The following is a 19,595-nucleotide window of genomic DNA, read 5'->3' on the forward strand; positions in this document are numbered from 1 at the left end:
CCAGAGAAACCAGAATTTCCAATATGTGAACAAGCAAAAAAAAAAAAGGGGCGGGGGGGCTCTGGGTTGCTTTGGAATAAAAGAGTCCAGATTAAGATGCCAAAAGATTTCTTCCTAGCCACTGGTACCTGCAGCTAGATATATATGTAATAGGCAGCAGCAGACAGTAATGGAATGGACCCTCTTGATGCATGCAATGATATCTATATACCCACATACAGTGCCTGCATGCCTTGCGCTGATATTGTCACAGAGTTACCGTGACAGAGCAGTGCCAGAAGACCGCAGCAACTGATGACTTCTGCTTCGCTGCTGAGAAGAAGCACTCCTCCGGTGTATTAAATGAGTTTGGAGCGCCCCATCAGGGCAAGGGGTTACTCGGTACCGGGTCCTGCGGTTCACAGGGGGATGTCACGGTGGCTGACCCGGTCTGTGGCCCTGGGAGGTCCGTATAAAAGGGAAAGGTCTTTAAAGGGATAAAGTTTGTGTTCGTGACGCCACCTGTGGTATTCGGTCAGGGTGACCGACGCTGCTTTAAGGGGTCCGCTGGGGTAATGTTATGGCAGCTAGATGGTATACCTTCCCACAGGTGAAGTACACTCACCGGCCACTTTATTAGGTACACCATGCTAGTAACGGGTTGGACCCCCTTTTGCCTTCAGAACTGCCTCAATTCTTCGTGGCATAGATTCAACAAGGTGCTGGAAGCATTCCTCAGAGACTTTGGTCCATATTGACATGATGGCATCACACAGTTGCCGCAGATTTGTCGGCTGCACATCCCAAAGATGCTCCATACAAGGCAGGATGGATCCATGCTTTCATGTTGTTTACGCCAAATTCTGACCCTACCATCCGAATGTCGCAGCAGAAATCGAGACTCATCAGACCAAGCAACGTTTTTCCAATCTTCTACTGTCCAATTTCGATGAGCTTGTACAAATTGTAGCCTCAGTTTCCTGTTCTTAGCTGAAAGGAGTGGTACCCGGTGTGGTCTGCTGCTGCTGTAGCCCATCTGCCTCAAAGTTCGAAGCACTGTGCGTTCAGAGATGCTCTTAGGCCTACCTTGGTTGTAACGGGTGGCGATTTGAGTCACTGTTGCCTTTCTATCAGCTCGAACCAGTCTGCCCATTCTCCTCTGACCTCTGGCATCAACAAGGCATTTCCACCCACAGAACTGCCGCTCACTGGATTTTTTTTCTTTTTCGGACCATTCTCTGTAAACCCTAGAGATGGTTGTGCGTGAAAATCCCAGTAGATCAGCAGTTTCTGAAATACTCAGACCAGCCCTTCTGGCACCAACAACCATGCCACGTTCAAAGGCACTCAAATCACCTTTCTTCCCCATACTGATGCTCGGTTTGAACTGCAGGAGATTGTCTTGACCATGTCTACATGCCTAAATGCACTGAGTTGCCGCCATGTGATTGGCTGATTAGAAATTAAGTGTTAACAAGAAGTTGGACAGGTGTACCTAATAAAGTGGCCAGTGAGTGTATATCCCCAGGGCTTTCCAGTATGTAGATGGTGAATGGTGAATGGCGCAGTGAAGAACGAGGACACAAGGTTGCAGTCTCTTTACCTTTACTGAAGACTTCAGCATCCACAGTCCAGGGCACCAGACCACAGGGCAGGCAGAGTCCGGCCGGTTCGGAGGCAAGTCCAGAGTCCCCTTGTCCAGGTGGAAATCAATAGCCTTCCCTTGCGCTGTAGTGATGTAGTCCCTTACTGCTAAGCCTCTCGTAAGGTCCTCACAGATGTGGTGTTTCTCTCTCTCTCTGTCCCCCGTATAGGATAGGACAAAGCCCATATGACTGGTGACTTGAGCCTGTTTATAGGGTCTCTTAGATAACCCGGCTCTGTGGGGTGTCACCGTGCCTCCTGGGTGTAGGTGCGGACAGGTAACCTGCAATTAGCTGTCCTGACGGTCTCTGAAGTAAGGTGTAGAGGTCCTTACTACCTCGTTGTTCCGGCTACCGGTGTTCTGCGCCTCAGAAGGAGGCAGCCTGTTCGGGGCTGGTCCCCTTCTGGTATTCTCTCCTTTGCCTTCCTTCACGCTCGCTGCAATACAATTCTGCTTTCAAAATGTCTCTTTCTGGGAGCTGCAGCTCTGAGGGCATGCACAGCTCCATGGACCCTCTGTCCTCCTCAGACTGATGTCTGGAACTAACTCTGCTGATGTTCTTTCCTTCTCAGTTTCTTTTTTCTGCCAGGTGCTGCAGACCCCCACGTCTGCGCAGCTATTCTCCTATCGTACCAGCTCCGCCTAGCTGATGTTTCTCGACAAGCTCCCTTCTGGCAATCTCTCTCTCTAGCACATCTTTTTGCTTCCTTCCCCTCTGTCTCTCTGACAGGAACTGACTAACTTTCCCTACAGACTACCAGTTATATATATATGGGGAGTCACCTAATAAATAGGATCAAAAGCTCCCCCTGGTGGCCTGGAGTATGAATGTGTTGCATGTTTGTGATACCTGGATGCAGTTATCCTTCCTTGCCTCCAAACATAGCATCACTCTCCCCTGGAGGAAAGCAATACCACTGTGACGACCAGGGCCTTGGGGCGCCACATGTTTGTTTTCTTTCAGCAGGACAGGGGTTAATCGGCCATGTGGAAATCCCTGCATTCAGCTGTGCTCGGTTAGCCACTCCTCTCTCCTATAAAAGCTAGGCCTTCTGGCCAGGTCCTTGTCTGAGTTAGCACTTTCTGCGTAGATCTGGAGAGTGAGGAGCTGGTGTTTGGAGAGCTGGAGGACTTTATTGTGCGACTGTTGCTTGGTTTGTACACTTGGAAATTCCTAATCCTTACCTGCCTTATTTTCTTCCCCGTCCCGTTATTTGTAAGAGTATATTTTGTGCGAGTGGAATTTTCTTTTACCCTTGTCTTTGTTCCCCTGTCTGTCGGGTTAGTGTACAGCGGTATACGGTAGCGCCTCTCTTCCCCGGGTGGGGGAAAGGGACAAATGCAGGGCTGCAGCTAGGAGACAGGGCAAGGGCGGAGCCTGAGATACCATCTCAGGTATCCCGGGAAACAGGGCGAGCTAGGGCACCCCCTAGTGGTAGGGCCAGGAAAGGTGCCCCTAGTCCCAGTTTACTCATCAGTCCTATCGTGACATTAACTCAGACCGAAAGCCTTTTTCTGATGCATGATGGATCCTATAACAGCGCTGACATGGCAGTTGCAGCAGCTCACTTTGGAGGTGGTGGATTTACGCACGGTGGTTTCACAGCACCCTGTTATATCTGGTGTGGGGTCTCTCCCTCCAGGCAAACCATTGTGGAGCCCAAGGTCGCACTGCCAGACAGGTTCTCTGGTGCGCGGGACAAGTTTGTTGTGTTCCGTGAGGCCTGTAACCTATATTTCCGGATGCGTCCGGTATCCTCTGGTACAGAGGAGCAACGGGTGGGGACTTTTATCTCACTCCTGCTGGGGGACCCACAAGCAAGGGCATTTTCTCTCCCATCTGACTCACAGTCACTCCAGACAGTAGAGGGCTTTTTTCAGGCTTTGGACTTGGTGTATGATGAACCTGATCGCATCTCCTCGGCTGAGTCATCTCTGCGCCATCTTCAGCAAGGATACCATCTGGCAGAGGAATACTGCTCCGAGTTCTGGTGGTGGGCCACCGACTCTAGATGGAATGACCCAGCCCTCCGTAGTCAGTTCTTCGAGGGTCTCTCTGTGAGAGTAAGGGATGAGTTAGCTCTCTATGAGACTCCTGACTCCCATGAGGCAGCCATGTCTCTGGCAATCCGGGTTGATTGCCATCTTCGCCAGAGACATAGGGAGTCACCTCTGGGGACGGGAGGTCCAAGTTTGTGCGTGGTTAGTACTGATTCTACTGTGGACCCATGCAAGTGGGTGCGGCATCCCAATCCAGCAAACTTGCATTAATCCATCATAAGGGGGAAGTGTGTTTCTGTTGTGGCAAGAAGGGTCATTTTGTGAACACATGTCCTACCCATCACTTGTTTAAACAGCCACCGGAAATCTAGAGGGCCCGGGTTGCGGGGAGGTTGGCAACTCAGGTGTACTCATAACCTCAGTGGGAAAGACTCGTTTTTTCCTTCCAGGTATTTTATACATGGGTGAAAATAAGGTGGAAGTTTCCGCCTTCTTGGACAGTGGGGCGGGGTTTAATTTGGTCGAAGCTAGGTTCGTTCGGGACCAAGACCTTGTCCGACATACCTTGTCCAGACTGATACCCATTATAGCTATTGATTCCGGCCCTCTAAAACAGGGGTACTTCACAATCCAAAAAATATGGTAGTCTATTGCACACTAGAGAGTCAGAGCGCTCCCCCTCTTAACTGGAGTGCAGGTAGCTGATAAAAAATGGTTGAAACAAGCAGCTTCAGCAGCATTAGGAGACAATTAAAACAATCTTTTACTGGTTTTGGCCACTGAGAAACTCTGCAGGCTGATCCCACGCTGAAATGGGGGAAGAAAATGGAGGCAATACCTGTGCATCCAGCTGCTCTTCTTCCTGCTGTGCTTTTGCGAGCTTTTCCTTTTTGGCGCGAACCAGATGGTCCTGACCAGTTGTAGTAATGACGCTGATGTTTTTGCAAACGGCTCCTATGCATCTTAACTTAACAGTTGTAATACACAGTTCAATCCAGCCAAGTAACGATAGCATTAAAAACAACAAAAGCAGCAGCCTCAACTCCTCAAAAATCATCAATACCATAAATCTTCAGACACACAATGCGATCCTGTTTGTGACGCCAAGAGAGGTTGCAGTGCACATGGGGAAACGAAATGTTTTAGATGCCAGGGCCGGCCAATAATAATGAAATTAGGAATGTCACAAACAGCGTTGTGGCATGCTAGGCCTTTGCCCCTCACACTGAGCCCTCACAGCGCGCGCGCGCGTGCGTGTTTTCAAGGATGAATGCTGACAAGGGTATTAACTTAATCAAAGAGAGTCTTTACTGTATTCACTTCACAATACATAGTCCATAGCGATGGTATCACAGTCCTTCAAGCTGGAAATTTTAGGTAGCAAGAGAGATGGTCTCCGTCCGGTTTAAGAGGGAATCTTCCCAGTTAATGACTTAAAGGGAACCTACCACCCCGTTTTTTAAAAATTAGATAAAAATAGTGTGAAATAGGGGCAGAGCTGGGCTTTACATTAGGGCCTTTTCGGTGCCTTTACACCCCCGTTAGGCTGCCCAAATACCTTTGTGAAGTGGCCGTTTTCTGCTGTCACTCAAGCTGGTCAGGTCGGATGGGCGTGGTCACAGCGCTGTTTGTCCCCCAGGATCCTGCTCATCATTACGTTGGTGGCGTAGTGGTGTGCGCATGTCCAAAGAAGATCCACTGCCCAGGAGATGAATAACGGCGCGGTCTTCGCTATTCAGCCGTTTACCGGTGGGCGCGGCCATCTTTCCTGTGGCCGCGCCTGCGCAGATGGAGTGCTCTGCTGCCCGGGACTTGAGGAAAATGGCCGCGGGATTCCGCGCGTGCGCAGATGGAGATCGCGGCGGCCATTTTCCTGAAGTCCCGGGCAGCAGAGCGCTCCATCTGCGCACGCGTGACCACAGGAAAGATGGCCGCGCCCACCGGTAAACGGCTGAATAGCGAAGACCGCGCCGTTATTCATCTCCTGGGCAGTGGATCTTCTTTGGACATGCGCACACCACTACGCCACCAACGTAATGATGAGCAGGATCCTGGGGGACAAACAGCGCTGTGACCACGCCCATCCGACCTGAACCACTTGAGTGACAGCAGAAAACGGCCACTTCACAAAGGTATTTGGGCAGCCTAACGGGGGTGTAAAGGCACCGAAAAGGCCCTAATGTAAAGCCCAGCTCTGCCCCTATTTCACACTATTTTTATCTAATTTTTAAAAAACGGGGTGGTAGGTTCCCTTTAAATAAAGTGATCATCTGACTGACAGTTATATACCGGGTTACAATCTTAATTCACACAGCCCTTCAGTTATATTACTACCAAGGCTGGGCCTACACAGTTTGGTTCAATATGGAAATAGTGTTCACTGCTCACTCACGATTAAGACCTGATACGGTTCCCTGTCGCAGGACATACAGTAGAAAATGAGGCACGCACGCTGGCAGAACCATTAAAGGCGTGCAGTGTAGCAGAAGAGCCCTTGTACAGCGCTATCTCTTCTGTCTCTATGAAGAGTGAAATTTAATATGCCCTCCTGGCGTAGGCTGTGGCAGTTTACTGGCCGATTGAAGATTAAGGGAAGCGGGACCTAAGCTGGAGGCAGAGCAGCCTAGGATGTCGACCTCTCCTCACGTCGCTCCTAACAGGAAGGACAGGAACTGCTCCTCGACTTTTACCTCAGCACCTTCTAGAGGCTTCCACAGGAAACCAGGCTTAGAGAGTGTCATGTGACCAAAACTCTTGCACCTTTACACTTTGGACAGTAGATGGCAGTATTTATCAAATAAACCACATAACAGGACATAGGTTTTTGGTAACCAGTAACCACACGACAACTATATTTTGCAACAGATAGGAGGTACTGGGACACTACACAACTAGAAGTAACTGGGGCCTCATTTATGAAAATTGCCTCACAGTAAGATCGTTCTCGTTGCCTTTAGCAAACCATAGGGCAGCTTTCTGCATTGAAGCCGCTGAGGTATAGTGAAAGCTGCGCTCTGATTGGTTGCTATGGACAACTAGAACAGTCTGACTATGAAGTAGTCACCCCATTTTTTGCTATATATATTAGTGATATGAATGGCTGAACAAAATAAACATAAAAGTAAAAAAAATAGGCCTTAAAGAAGTTGCCTGCTACTTGGACACTTGGCTCTGATAAAATCGTGAAGCTAATACTCACCTCCCTGCTGGTTCTATTCCTACGGCATCGGCACTTGTGGTCGCGGGGCTCCCGTGCGGTTGTTGGTACACGTGATGCCAGCACCCAATCGCCCACCTCCTGTCGAATTGAGCATGAAGACAAAGTGAGAGAGCAGCTGCCGCCCGGACTTCCTCTTCATGTTCAACTTGTCCGAAAGCGGGGACAGTGACACCAGTAATAGTGCGGGAGCCCTGGGGAGAATGAGTGCAGATACCGCGGGAATGGTGTCAGCACAGGAGGCGAGCATAGGTTTTATTATTTTATGGAGGCCAAACACTTTGATCAAGAAAGGGTTGCCCTAGTAGTGGACAACCCCCTTTAAAGGGAATCTGTCAGCAGATTTTTGCTCTATAATCTGAGAGCAGTATACTCTGAGGCATTTGAGCCTGATTCTTGGGATGTGTCCCTCACCAGGCTGCTTGGTGGTGTTTTCCTAGGAATATCTGCTTTGTCTGATGAAGATGTAGCCGAGGTAAGAGTTAAACTCTGTATAACCCTGCCCACAACCCTGAATGGCAGCTTCCTGTGTACACTGTGCTTTGTGAACAAGGTGCTTCTCAATGGTGGGGGGTGGGATTACACAGATTAGCCTGACTGCTGTGCACATGAGCTATAGTCTGGCCGTGATAATCCCTTGCTGATAAAACACTGATTGTATTGAAACTACAGAACATAGCCTAATAAGTGACACATCCTTGGAATCAGGCTCTCCTGCTCTATATTATGTTACTCTCAGATTAAATAACAAAAACTGCTGACAGATTCCCTTTAAATATGGCATGTGCATTACTGGCGACTAACCTATGCAAGCACAGAAGGTACCAGGATACATGCCCTGGAAGAAGCTGATGCAGGTGCTACCTTTGTTGTACATGTAAATGTGATTTGTGGGTATAGTAGGCATGCTTGACAACTTTTACTGGTGGGGAGGAGCCATTTTTGCAGTATGTGCCATTTGCTCAGTTTCCTATGATTAGGAGCCAGGTGTTTCGCAGGACAGTCTTCTTTATCCAGGGAGATTCCTCCATTGCCCCTGGGATGGGGATGAGTGTTTGGATTTCCCTGAATTTGCCACTAATGATGGCTGGTGGCTCAGTTCTCACCTCTCTACATACACGGAGGGTCTTAGGACCCAGTGACCCCCAGAGCTCTGTCACAATCAGTATTTGTCAGTGTAGCCGACAGTGTCCGGAGCAGAGCTCAGGGGAAGACGTCTCCTCCTCACACCAGCAGTCCGGCGCTCTCCATGGTCCTGACCCCGGGAGCAGCCTACACTTCCCCTCATCCCCCGGCTGAGCCGACCCTGGGCGCTCCTCCGGGCACTGCGGACACACTGCAGCTGGCAGCCCCGCTCCTCCGGCCAGCTTGGAATGACATCACTGGCAGCCAATCAGTGATCCCTGCCGCTACCCCGAGCTGCCTGCCGCCCCCAATAACGGCGCGGGGAGGGCGCAGCGCTGCAGAGAGGACGGGCTGGGCAGGGACTGCGGGCAAAGCGACCAGAGCAGGGGGAGGGGGCTGCCCCAGGTGCTCGGAGCTCCTCGGTGACAGTGCGCTGCTGCAGCGGGAAGGTAGGAGCCATCTCTGCACGGACATATGTGCGGGGTGTGCTGCGGGGGGTGCTGCCATGGCTGGTGGGGCTGTGGAGGGGCTGCCATGCCTAGCCCGATGCCAGTGCGCAGCTTGCATGGCTTTAGTCCGTCCTTTGCTGACAGGACACTAGAATGCCCCAAGAATTGGAGCCCCCGGTATAACAGTGTGCCCCTCCTATTCAGTGCGATGGCATGAGTAGCACCCCTCCCCCACCCCAGCGATGCCGCCATTCACACCCTGCGCCTTTCTCGGCTCGCTATCCATCCTATGTGTTATTCTGGGGAGGGATTCCTCGGTGCTGTCACCCCTGCACCTCCTGCAGTGCCATATTACAGGACCCCCACCACCCTGGCCATCTGGGGATGGTAGTGGGAGTCAGTGTGATTGACAGGGATGCTGAATGCTGGGAAGCCTCCCCTAAGAAGATTAATTCTCTGCCTAGGGTCTCGTGTGGCAGCGAGGGTCCTGAAATGCAATAAGGAATAATCGGAATGCTGATGTCTGGTTTATAGGGAGGCCCACTGTATGGGATGACAGCGTGTCTTCATTAGGTCCTAAATGCAGATTATTGTGTGTACTGTATATTATGGGGATGCACAGGGCGCTGATTGTCACGTAGACTGCGGTCCTGTCATCCCCCAGACACTGTCACATTATGGGCAGCCTGTATCAGCCCAGCATCTGCTCCATTATCCCCACCACTGAGGAGCCTGATAGTACCACATGTATGTGGATGTCTGTGCGCTGTCATGATCTGACATTCCCACTGGTAACACCTGCTGGTGAGAAAAGACATTCACTGGGGAATCATTTGTCACTATTAAAATATTAACCCTCCCCCCGCACGTTATCCACTGGAGCATATAGGATTTACACAGTGGACAGGAAAGACACCCAATCCTGGGCTAGTGTTACAATAAATAAATGTCTATAGGATTTATTCATTGTCATAATATTTATACATTGATATATATATATTTACATACATATATACTATAAATACTGAGAATGAGTTGACACAATGCAATATTGGAGAATCTCACACAGCTACAGACTCATTTTTATCTGCATTTTACATGACACAGTATATCCAAATTACCATTATAGATTACTCCTTCCTTCCATTCTTTTTCCAAGACCGAATGCCGCCCATTTCTGGCCTTCTGCCATTGTTCCCTGCTCTTTTCTAGGAGATGTACAGTAATTACGGCTGACAATATCGAAAAGTCCCAAATAAATGCAATTCCATAAGTGATGTGTTTGTGCAGCTTCCATCATCTGATTCATACAGAATGTATTCCAATTATTTGCATTGTGGGAAATATATGGTACTGCATTAATATTTTTCATACTACTGAGATTTTCTGTATATTGAATGGAATGATGCATAATTTTGCAATATTTCTAAGTAGGTTCAGATAAAAGACAATGATGTGAGCTATGGTTAGGATGGGATTAATATTCATGTGCTCTTCCCAGATATAGGCACGTAGAGCCACATCTCTGGGTGTAGTCCCTCTGGAAATCTTGTACGTCTTATTATTGTTATAACACAGAACTTTTTAGCAATCTTCTTAGGAATTGGGCCTCTGTATGAGGAGCATTTATTTTCTGGCGCTGGTCTTATTAAAGGATGCTAGAGCCAATGAGGCCTTTTGCAGGGGATGAGTTCACAGACAATGAAGAAGCAAATAGGGCCAGCATTCAGCAATGCAAGCAAGTATGAAAGCACATCTGGACACCACATATTTTAGTATACGCCATATCAATGGAATCTACAGGCAAATGGATTTTTCCTCATTCAGATGTGCATGAGTCAAGTACACGGTCTGTGCATGTTTTTCACAGACACACCACGTGCCCATTTTTGTCTGTTGGACTATTCACATGTTCTTATTTTGTGTTGTTGATCATGTGTCTTCACAAAATCACAGACATATCGGTCTTATAGATGTGAGTCATAGATTAAAATGAGCCATTCCAGTCTATGGACTTGTGAAAACCACGGACAGTTGATTAACGTTGCAGTGTGTATGTGATGGTTTGCAATGTTTTTCTGTTTCCTTATGTGAAAATCACTGATGAAACACTAAGGACATGTGCACACGTTCAGGATTTCTGCTACAAATCCTCATATCGTTGGCAGGAGAAACACATCGTTTTTTGCCATGGTTTTTACATGATATTTTGTTGCCTATTTTTCCGAACTCATTGACATGTTGCAGATTCAAATATGCTGCAAATGTGCAGGAATAAGCCAATATGGGCATGGGATTTCAGAAATCTCATTCACTTGGCTGCTACGGTAAATGTTACATATTTTCTGTAGCAAATCTGTGCAGCAAAAACTGTCTCACTGGCCAAACACTAATAAAAATCAAATTAAAAGCAATTATAAACAATGGTTTGTGTTTTCCCATACAAAAATCATGGACGTCTTAATGAGGCCTTAAAGGGGTTATCCAGCCGTGTGGTACAGATCTGCGGTCACTCTGTGTGACTTCAGACTTGTGAATCTTTACAGCATGGGCATTGTGCATCTGGCCACATTCCGACTAGATGCGTCCAGCCTTTCTGAGGAAGGCCGCGCCCGTCTAGTCGGCATGCGACTGCACGTAACAAATCACATACTTGCGGTCAAACTCCTGCTGCTCTCGATGACGGCATTGGAGAATCTTCACAGCGCACAGGTTGTATAATGTGACGATTCACAAGTCTACAGTCACATAGTGTCTACAGACTTGTAGCCTAAGGCTATGTTTTCACCGTCAGGAATTCCTGCGCTTTTTACGCAGCGGATACCCAGCTCCGCCCAAAGCACCGCCCCCTGTTGTATGTGCGATGATTCCGGATGTGTTCATTGAACATACCGTATATACTCGAGTATAAGCCGAGATTTTCAGCCCAAATTTTTGGGCTGAAAGTGCCCCTCTCGGCTTATACTCGAGTCATGATCGGTGGTGGGGTCGGCGGGTGAGCACTGTCATATACTCACCTAGTCCCGGCGTTCCTGTCGCTCCCCCTGCCTGTCACACTGTATTCGGTGCCGCAGCCTCTTCCCCTGAGCGGTCACGTGGGACCGCTCATTAGAGAAATGAATAGGCTGCTCCACCTCCCATAGGGGCGGAGCCGCCTATTCATTTCTCTAATCAGCGGTGCCGGTGACCGCTGATAGAGGAAGAGGCTGCGGCACTGAAGACCAGCTGTCCGGGGGAAGGAGCGGGACGCCGGGAGCAGGTAAGTATCGCATATTCACCTGTCCGCGTTCCACACGCCGGGCGTCGCGCCATCTTCCCGGCGTCTCTCCGCACTGACTGTGCAGGTCAGAGGGCGCGATGACACATATAGTGTGCGCGCCGCCCTCTGCCTGATCAGTCAGTGCAGAGAGACGCCGGGAAGATGGCGCCGAGGAGCTGCAAGCAAGACAGGCGAGTATGTGTTTTTTTTTTTTATTGCAGCAGCAGCAATGGCACAGAGTTATGCGGAGCATCTATGGGGCAATGGTGCAGAGCACTATATGGCACAGCTATGGTGGAAAGGTGCAGAGCATTATATATATATGGCACAGCTATGGGGCAACGGTGCAGAGCACTATATGGCACAGCTATGGGGCAACGGTGCAGAGCACTATATGGCACAGCTATCTATGGGGCAATGGTGCAGAGCACTATATGGTACAGCTATGGGGCAACGGTGCAGAGCATTATATGGCACAGCTATGGGGCAACGGTGCAGAGCACTATATATATGGCACAGCTATGGAGCAACGGTGCAGAGCACTATATGGCACAGCTATGGGGCAACGGTGCAGAGCATTATATGGCACAGCTATGGGGCAATGGTGCAGAGCACTATATGGCACAGCTATCTATGGGGCAATGGTGCAGAGCACTATATGGTACAGCTATGGGGCAACGGTGCAGAGCACTATATGGCACAGCTATGGGGCAATGGTGCAGAGCACTATATGGCACAGCTATGGGGCAACGGTGCAGAGCACTATATATATGGCACAGCTATGGGGCAACGGTGCAGAGCATTATATATATGGCACAGCTATGGGGCAACGGTGCAGAGCACTATATGGCACAGCTATGGGGCAACGGTGCAGAGCATTATATATATGGCACAGCTATGGGGCAACGGTGCAGAGCACTATATGGCACAGCTATGGGGCAACGGTGCAGAGCACTATATGGCACAGCTATGGGGCAACGGTGCAGAGCATTGTATATATGGCACAGCTATGGGGCAACGGTGCAGAGCATTATATATATGGCACAGCTATGGGGCAACGGTGCAGAGCATTATATATATGGCACAGCTATGGGGCAACGGTGCAGAGCATTATATATATGGCACAGCTATGGGGCAACGGGGCAGAGCATTATATATATGGCACAGCTATGGGGCAACGGTGCAGAGCATTATATATATGGCACAGCTATCTATGGGGCAACGGTGCAGAGCATTGTATATGGCACAGCTTTCTATGGAGCATCTATGGGGCCATAATGAACGGTGCAGAGCATTATATATGGCACAGCTTTATGTGGAGCATCTATGGGGCCATAATGAACGGTGCAGAGCATTGTATATGGCACAGCTTTATGTGGAGCATCTATGGGGCCATAATGAATGGTATGGAGTATCTATTTTTAATTTTGAAATTCACCGGTACCTGCTGCATTTTCCACCCTAGGCTTATACTCGGGTCGGCTTATACTCGAGTATATACGGTATGTGGAATTACCGCATTGTATTCATAGACTGTGTTATTTATCTTGCGGAGACGGAGTGTCTCCGCAAGATAAGTAGACATGCTGTGGTCTGGAAAGACACGCCGTATGTCCGGTTACGCAGGGCCGCCGGATGCATCCCTGCACGCATAGTGGAGACGGGATTTCATAAAATCCCCTTCACTATGCTTTAAACATATCCTCTGACTCGTCATATAGATAACAGTGGCTGGGGAAATTTCATCTGACATTTAAGGAAAAAGCAACGGAACCATAAGGAGCACAACTGTCATATAGTAAAGTCAGAAGATGCGTTAAAATATCTGTGGATAGATCGGCCCTTTCAGTACAGTAGAGTTACCCAATCTCATCAAGAGGTTATTGTTGTCATATTGTGCGTTGTTCTCAATGATGATTTTCTTTTTGTTAAAAAAGTTAATTTTCCATTAGACAGATGACTTTCAACCACTGACGTCTGAAAAATGCCCTTCACACTGCCCTACCTAGGACAGTGTGTGAGAAGGAGCTGCTGAGATGATTGCTGTGTCATTCATTTCAAACAGTGCTGCAGAAGCTCTTAATTTCCTTTTTAATACTGTCTTGTAAGCTCTCTTCTTAGGGCTTGTTTAGACTACACAACTTGTGTTAAATGACTGCTAATCGGCTACATGATTGCTGATCGGTGATCGTTAACAGTGTGTTTAGACAGGCAGACCGTATTTCAATCACTTATGTACAGAATCATCAGTAATAGATCATAGGCTGTCATTTTTCTCAGCATCACAAGTCCTGTTTACACAGCTAATGTGCTGCCGAGAACAATGATTTTTTTTTTAACTAATCTATAAAATTATTTTAGACAACAGATGAGCTACATTTTCATCAGGCGATCTGCGGCCTGTATATAAACTGCATGATTATAAGTAAATGAGTGTTCTGTGAATATACAGTATATATGCACCTCTGGTTCTAGTGAGTCCAGAGGGCACACCAAGCGAATGATAACTTACAGGGGTTGTCCACTACTTGGCAACACCTTTTAAATTAAATATTCCTCCCTGTAGACTAAAAATAACATATATTGACCTCCTGTACTGTTCCGGCGATGTTGGACACAGTCTCCCAGGGCTCACACTACATTGTTATGCCACTTAAGCCCTGCTGCCAATCAGCGGCTGCTATTGGACTGCTGCTCTCACTTCTTCAGTACGTTTGACGTTTTTCTGAAGGAAATAGCACTCTCTGATTGCAGGTTTACATGCCATAACAAAGTCACGAAAGCCTGTTGTTCTGCTCAGTCATAGGGTTTTCTGGATGAAAACAAAAAGTGACATATTATTAAATAAAATACCTCAAATGTGTGATTGTTGGAGGGCTTATGCCCAGAGTCTGCCTCAGCAGAATGAAAAGGAGTCAGCACCATTATGTGCACCACAACCCTTTCATTGTTTATTAGGGCACAGTGACGAAACTAAATAAAGCCTCGCCCCAGGAATGGTTGCATAGTGGAAGAGCAGAGTGCATTTCTCACCTGTAAGCACATGATACCTCTTAAAGTGAATCTGTCAGCAGGATCAACCCTCATAAATGGTCTATATGGGCATGCAGGTCATAGGAAGCTGAATAAAATGATAACTTGATATCTGTGATCCGATATCTGCTGTCAGCTGTTAAGATCTGTGGGCCGGTCATAGATCTCGCTGAGAATCTGCCTCCAGAGCTTATGTTAAATGAAAGGGGGTGTTACCAGTGTGAGACTTGTAATGACTGACAGTCTGCCCTCCTGATCTAGATGTCTCACATGTCTTCTTTCAGATTTGGAGGCAGAGTCTCAGGGAGAACTATGACTGGCCTATAGATCTTAACAGCTCATTTACATATTACAAAAATGTTTGTTTTTCTGGAATAAGACATTGGCTCCCAGACATATAGAAATAATTTTATTCAATTTCCTATGACCTACTTGTCCATATAGACAGCTTAGGAAGGTTAAAGGGAACCTGTCACCCCCCCCCAGTCATTTCAAACTAAAAGAGCCACCTTGTGCAGCAGTAATGCTGCATTCTGACAAGGTGGCTCTTTTAGATCTGGGTGCTGTAACTAGAGAAATAATCCGTTTTTTAATTTGTCAGAAATACCTGGTCTTCAGTCAAGGAGGCCGGCGTTTCCCCCCTGCAGCAGATGCCACACAGCCGTCACTCACATCTTCTTGGCGCCGCCTCCTCACCTCTGTTTTGAAAATAGCCGGCCACTGCGCTCTTTTTTCCTGCCTGGTGCAGGCGCAGTGAGCGCTGCCCGTCTTTCCTCATATGCAGTCTAGCTGACTGCGCCTGTGCGGCCGCCCTGCCTGTGAATCCCAGCCCCGCAATGTGAATAAATCATAAGTCACTGCGGGCTGGGAATCACAAGCAGGGCGGCCGCACAGGTGCAGTCACCGAGACTGCATATGAGGAAAGACGGGCAGCGCTCACTGCGCCTGCTCAAGGCAGGAGAAAAGAGCGCAGGCGCCGGCAGATTTCAAAACAGCGCTGAGGAGGCGGCGCCCGGCGCCAAGAGGATTTGAGTGACGGCTGTGTGGCGTCTGCAGCAGGGGGGAAACGCCGGCCTCCAGGACTGAAGACCAGGTATTTCTGACAAATTATAAAACTGATTATTTCAGCAGTTACAGCACCAATAACTAAAAGAGCCACCTTGTTAGAATGCAGCATCACCAGTATGATAGAAACTTGTATTTTGTTTGCATTAGCGAATTATGTCAGTTCTGGAATTCAATTTTAAATTTGTTTGTCATGCTCTATCAGCTTCCATCATTTGGAAAATAATGTGTGCCAGAGATTGCCACCATGTCCACTAACCACTCCATACATGTCAGGTTGAAAAGATGAAGCAGCAAGATGGAGCACTTTAACATACAGTGAAAAGACGCTGTAGATCATTTACAAATATAGAATGTGGTAAGTCAGCTATATGCTGTCCCCTGACAATTTATGCTGTTACACGTTGTTACACGTTCTTATATGCAGTTCCACATTTAATTCATCTGTTCCTTACTGATGTGTCCTGGGAAAGCAGTTTAACGCTAAACATGGCCACAATTACTGCACCCACAGTGGTTGTCACTCAGATTTATAGGACTTGTGAATTGCTAACCTGCTTAATTTTACATGCCCCATTCCAGTATATCTAGACAACAAGGCCAATTTTCCTTTCAGGGCTCAAAAAAGAAAGCAGAAGGCCTTGTGCACACATTGAGTATTTGGTGAGTTTTTTCCATCAGTATTTATAAGCCAAAACCAGGAGTGGGTGATAAATACAGAAGCGGTGACGTGTTTCTATTATACTTTACTCTGATTGTTCCATTCTTGGTTTTAAAAGAAAAAAAGGGGTTTGGTACTGTGTTAGCCAGTTGAAAAAATAATGCTCTCAGTGTGAAAAACGAGATAATTTTGTAGTTATGATACCTTTTAATGACTAGCTAAAATAAAATAAATGATGTTACAAAGCAAGCTTTCGGGACTTCTTAGGTCCCTTCCTCAGGCATGGTATAGCAAAGGTTCGGAAGAAACACAAATATGTGAACAAACAACCACTAAAAAAAAGATGGGCATGTTATAATAAATGAACATTTAAATAAACAAACTGAGCTCAAAGACTGAAGCTTTAATTGGATTAGATTAGTGATGTGAAAATTTTATAATCTCAATATCCAAGTAAGATCTGAGATCTGGTGCCCTCAACTTTTTGGAGCAGATTCCTCAGTTTCTATAGTGAGTCATAAATCCTTCTGACAGATTTTGTCCTTTGGATGGAATCAAAGTCTTTGATAAGTATTTATTCCCAAACCCTGCAATGTATTTGTGATTTAAAATTTCCTTTTAATATGACAGCTTTCATATTGTTTATGTTGTGTCCTGGACCACAGAAATGTTTGGCCACTGGCAAATGTTTTTTTTTTATCTGCAATTGTGTGGCGATGAGACCTCATCCTTGCTCTCAGTTAATGTCCTGTTTCTCCCACATAGAGGCCCCTAATAGGACATTCGGTGGGGAAAATAAGTACCGTATATACTCAAGTATAAGCCGAGGCACCTAATTTTGCCATGAAAAACAACGTCAGAATCACCGGGTCCATGGAAGCGTTCCAGAGTTATAACCTCATAAAAGCACAGTGGTCAGAATTGTAAAAATTGGCCTGGTCATTAACGTGCAAACCACCCTTGGGGTTAAGGGGTTAAAGAGGATATATATTACCTTGGCTATTATGAGCTTATAAATAACCCTTAAGCGTTGCTAGGTTGCACGCATTCAGGTTTGACACAGATAGTCATTATGAATAAAAAAAAATGAGGTATGTGGGAGACCACTATATTCTCCTGTGCTTCATGCTCTTGTGGTTTTAGCACAATTTAAAAAAAAGGAAAACTCGACAAGGTTAGAATGTCATTTTAAAGGGAACCTGTCAGCAGTAATGTGTTCAGTAACCTACAGACAGTGTCAGGTTGGCGCTGTTATACTGATTAAAATGATTAAATCCGTCTTGTGGTTGTTGTTTAATCTTTATTTTCAGTTCTGAGTAAAGGCTATTCTTGTTCTCCGGGGCGGCCTGTGGGGGGGTCTTTATGTGGTGCTCTGATTAGGTATTCATGTGTATGGTTTCTGACAGGTCACTGATCCCTCAGTGACATGCCCCCTAGTTTACATAATGAATGTTATATCCATATCTTGGGGAAAAAATCCCCTTCTGCAGGCAGACGATAACCTCAAACAAATGAAATATATACACATTACATATGCGATCAGGCTGCAGTGCAGGTGCCACCACTGGCGTCTGCCTGGAGAAGGGGATTTTTTTTCAAGATATACTGTATATATACATGTATAACATTTATTATGTAAACTAGTGTGCAGGTCACTGAACGATCAGTGAGCTGTCAGAAACCATACAGATGAATACCTACTCAGAGCACCACATGAAGACCCTCCACACAGGCTGCCCCGAAGCATGATCATATCATTAATTGAAAACTGAAAAGATTAAACAACAACCACAAGACGGATTTCATCACATAGGTATCATTGTAATCAGTATAATGGTGCCGACCTGACACTGTCTGTAGGTTACTCGTCACAATCCTGTTGACAGGTTCCCTTTAAATCACATAGTTGGACCAGCTCCCAATGTTTCGTAAAGGAACACTAAGCCTTAATTTCTACTTGGTCCCACTTATTGGAAAGAAGTGGTCATATGTGTATAGTACACAGACACAAAAAGAGGACTTAAAAAATCCTCCAAAAATTTGAAAAACGTCACAGAGAAAAAAGCAGAGATGGCTACCTGCTCAGGCCTCCAAAACAAATGCACTAGCAGGGTGCAGCGGACCCGATTAATGATGGCTGAAAAACAGGTGCAACAATACCGATGAAACAACCACTTTCAATCCAGTGTTGGCTATTTGGTATTTTAGTGCACAAAAAGATAGAAGATAATAGTCTGTATGTGGCATTAGTCACACAAGCAATGCAGAGCATCTGGCTTACAGCCTATTACTAACGCACATGCAGGCGGACTGCCCAGTGCTACAAAATGCATGCTGTGTGAACAGAGGCCACAGTTTATAGTGCTTTCCTCAGAAAAAAAAGGAGTATTGAAACAGTCAAAACTGCTGTCTTTATAATGTACGCTATTCTTTAGTGTATCTTTAACCTAATTCAACTTCTGGTTAAACTTTTAACATAAGTAGCCTAGTTCAAAGTGATAGTTGTTTTATTCCCCTTTTCCATCAATTCCCTTCAGCGAGTCCCTTTATTATTTTGATCATTGCCCCTAAGGACACTAATGACACTAATGCACCGTTTCATAGAGGTGTAAGACATGGTACATTTTCTGAAATGCTCATCTCTCATCATCTTCCTCTCCAACCCCTTTCAAGCAATACAGCTTTTGCTCCTTACTCAGACAACTGCTCCTCCTTTTCATGATGGCAGGGCTGTGGAGTCGGTAAACGAAACCACCGACTTTAACTCCAAGTTCCCTGACTTCCGACTCCAACTCTGACTCCGACTCCACTGCACTACCTCACTACTGAGCATGTACATAAAGTGTAAATAAGCTTTATTTCTGACATTTATTATTTATTTTAATTAACGTAGTTCAGTTCCTGCATTTTAGGTGTTTTTTCTTAGTTACATTTTTAACATTTAGAAGTCATGTGATTCATAGATGTGACAGACCATTCCATCAGTCTCCTCCAATTGTAAAAAAGCCTCACAAGAGAAATCTGTTTTTCTATGCTAGGAAGCTGATAGGATGGTCTGGTCACTTGCTCCTTCACCAGTGAGCATTATATGGGCAGAAGTGTTGGTGAGTTTATGAGGAAAGCAGCAGGAACGAGAAAGGGACCGACATCTTTAGTTGCGA

General features: G+C 46.6%; 1 protein-coding gene across 1 annotated transcript in view; it reads left to right on the forward strand.

Annotated features, from left to right (window-relative positions):
• The first annotated feature begins 8,267 nt into the window (after window positions 1-8,267).
• Window positions 8,268-19,595, forward strand: part of CNTN1 (contactin 1) — a 279,575-nt gene continuing 268,247 nt past the window's right edge. Inside the window, exon 1 of the mRNA XM_077265109.1 lies at window positions 8,268-8,416. The gene's annotated coding sequence lies outside the window, so the exon portion shown is untranslated. The remainder of the gene's footprint in view (window positions 8,417-19,595) is intronic.

Source organism: Ranitomeya variabilis, chromosome 5 (assembly GCF_051348905.1).
Source record: "Ranitomeya variabilis isolate aRanVar5 chromosome 5, aRanVar5.hap1, whole genome shotgun sequence".
Lineage (NCBI taxonomy): Eukaryota > Metazoa > Chordata > Amphibia > Anura > Dendrobatidae > Ranitomeya > Ranitomeya variabilis.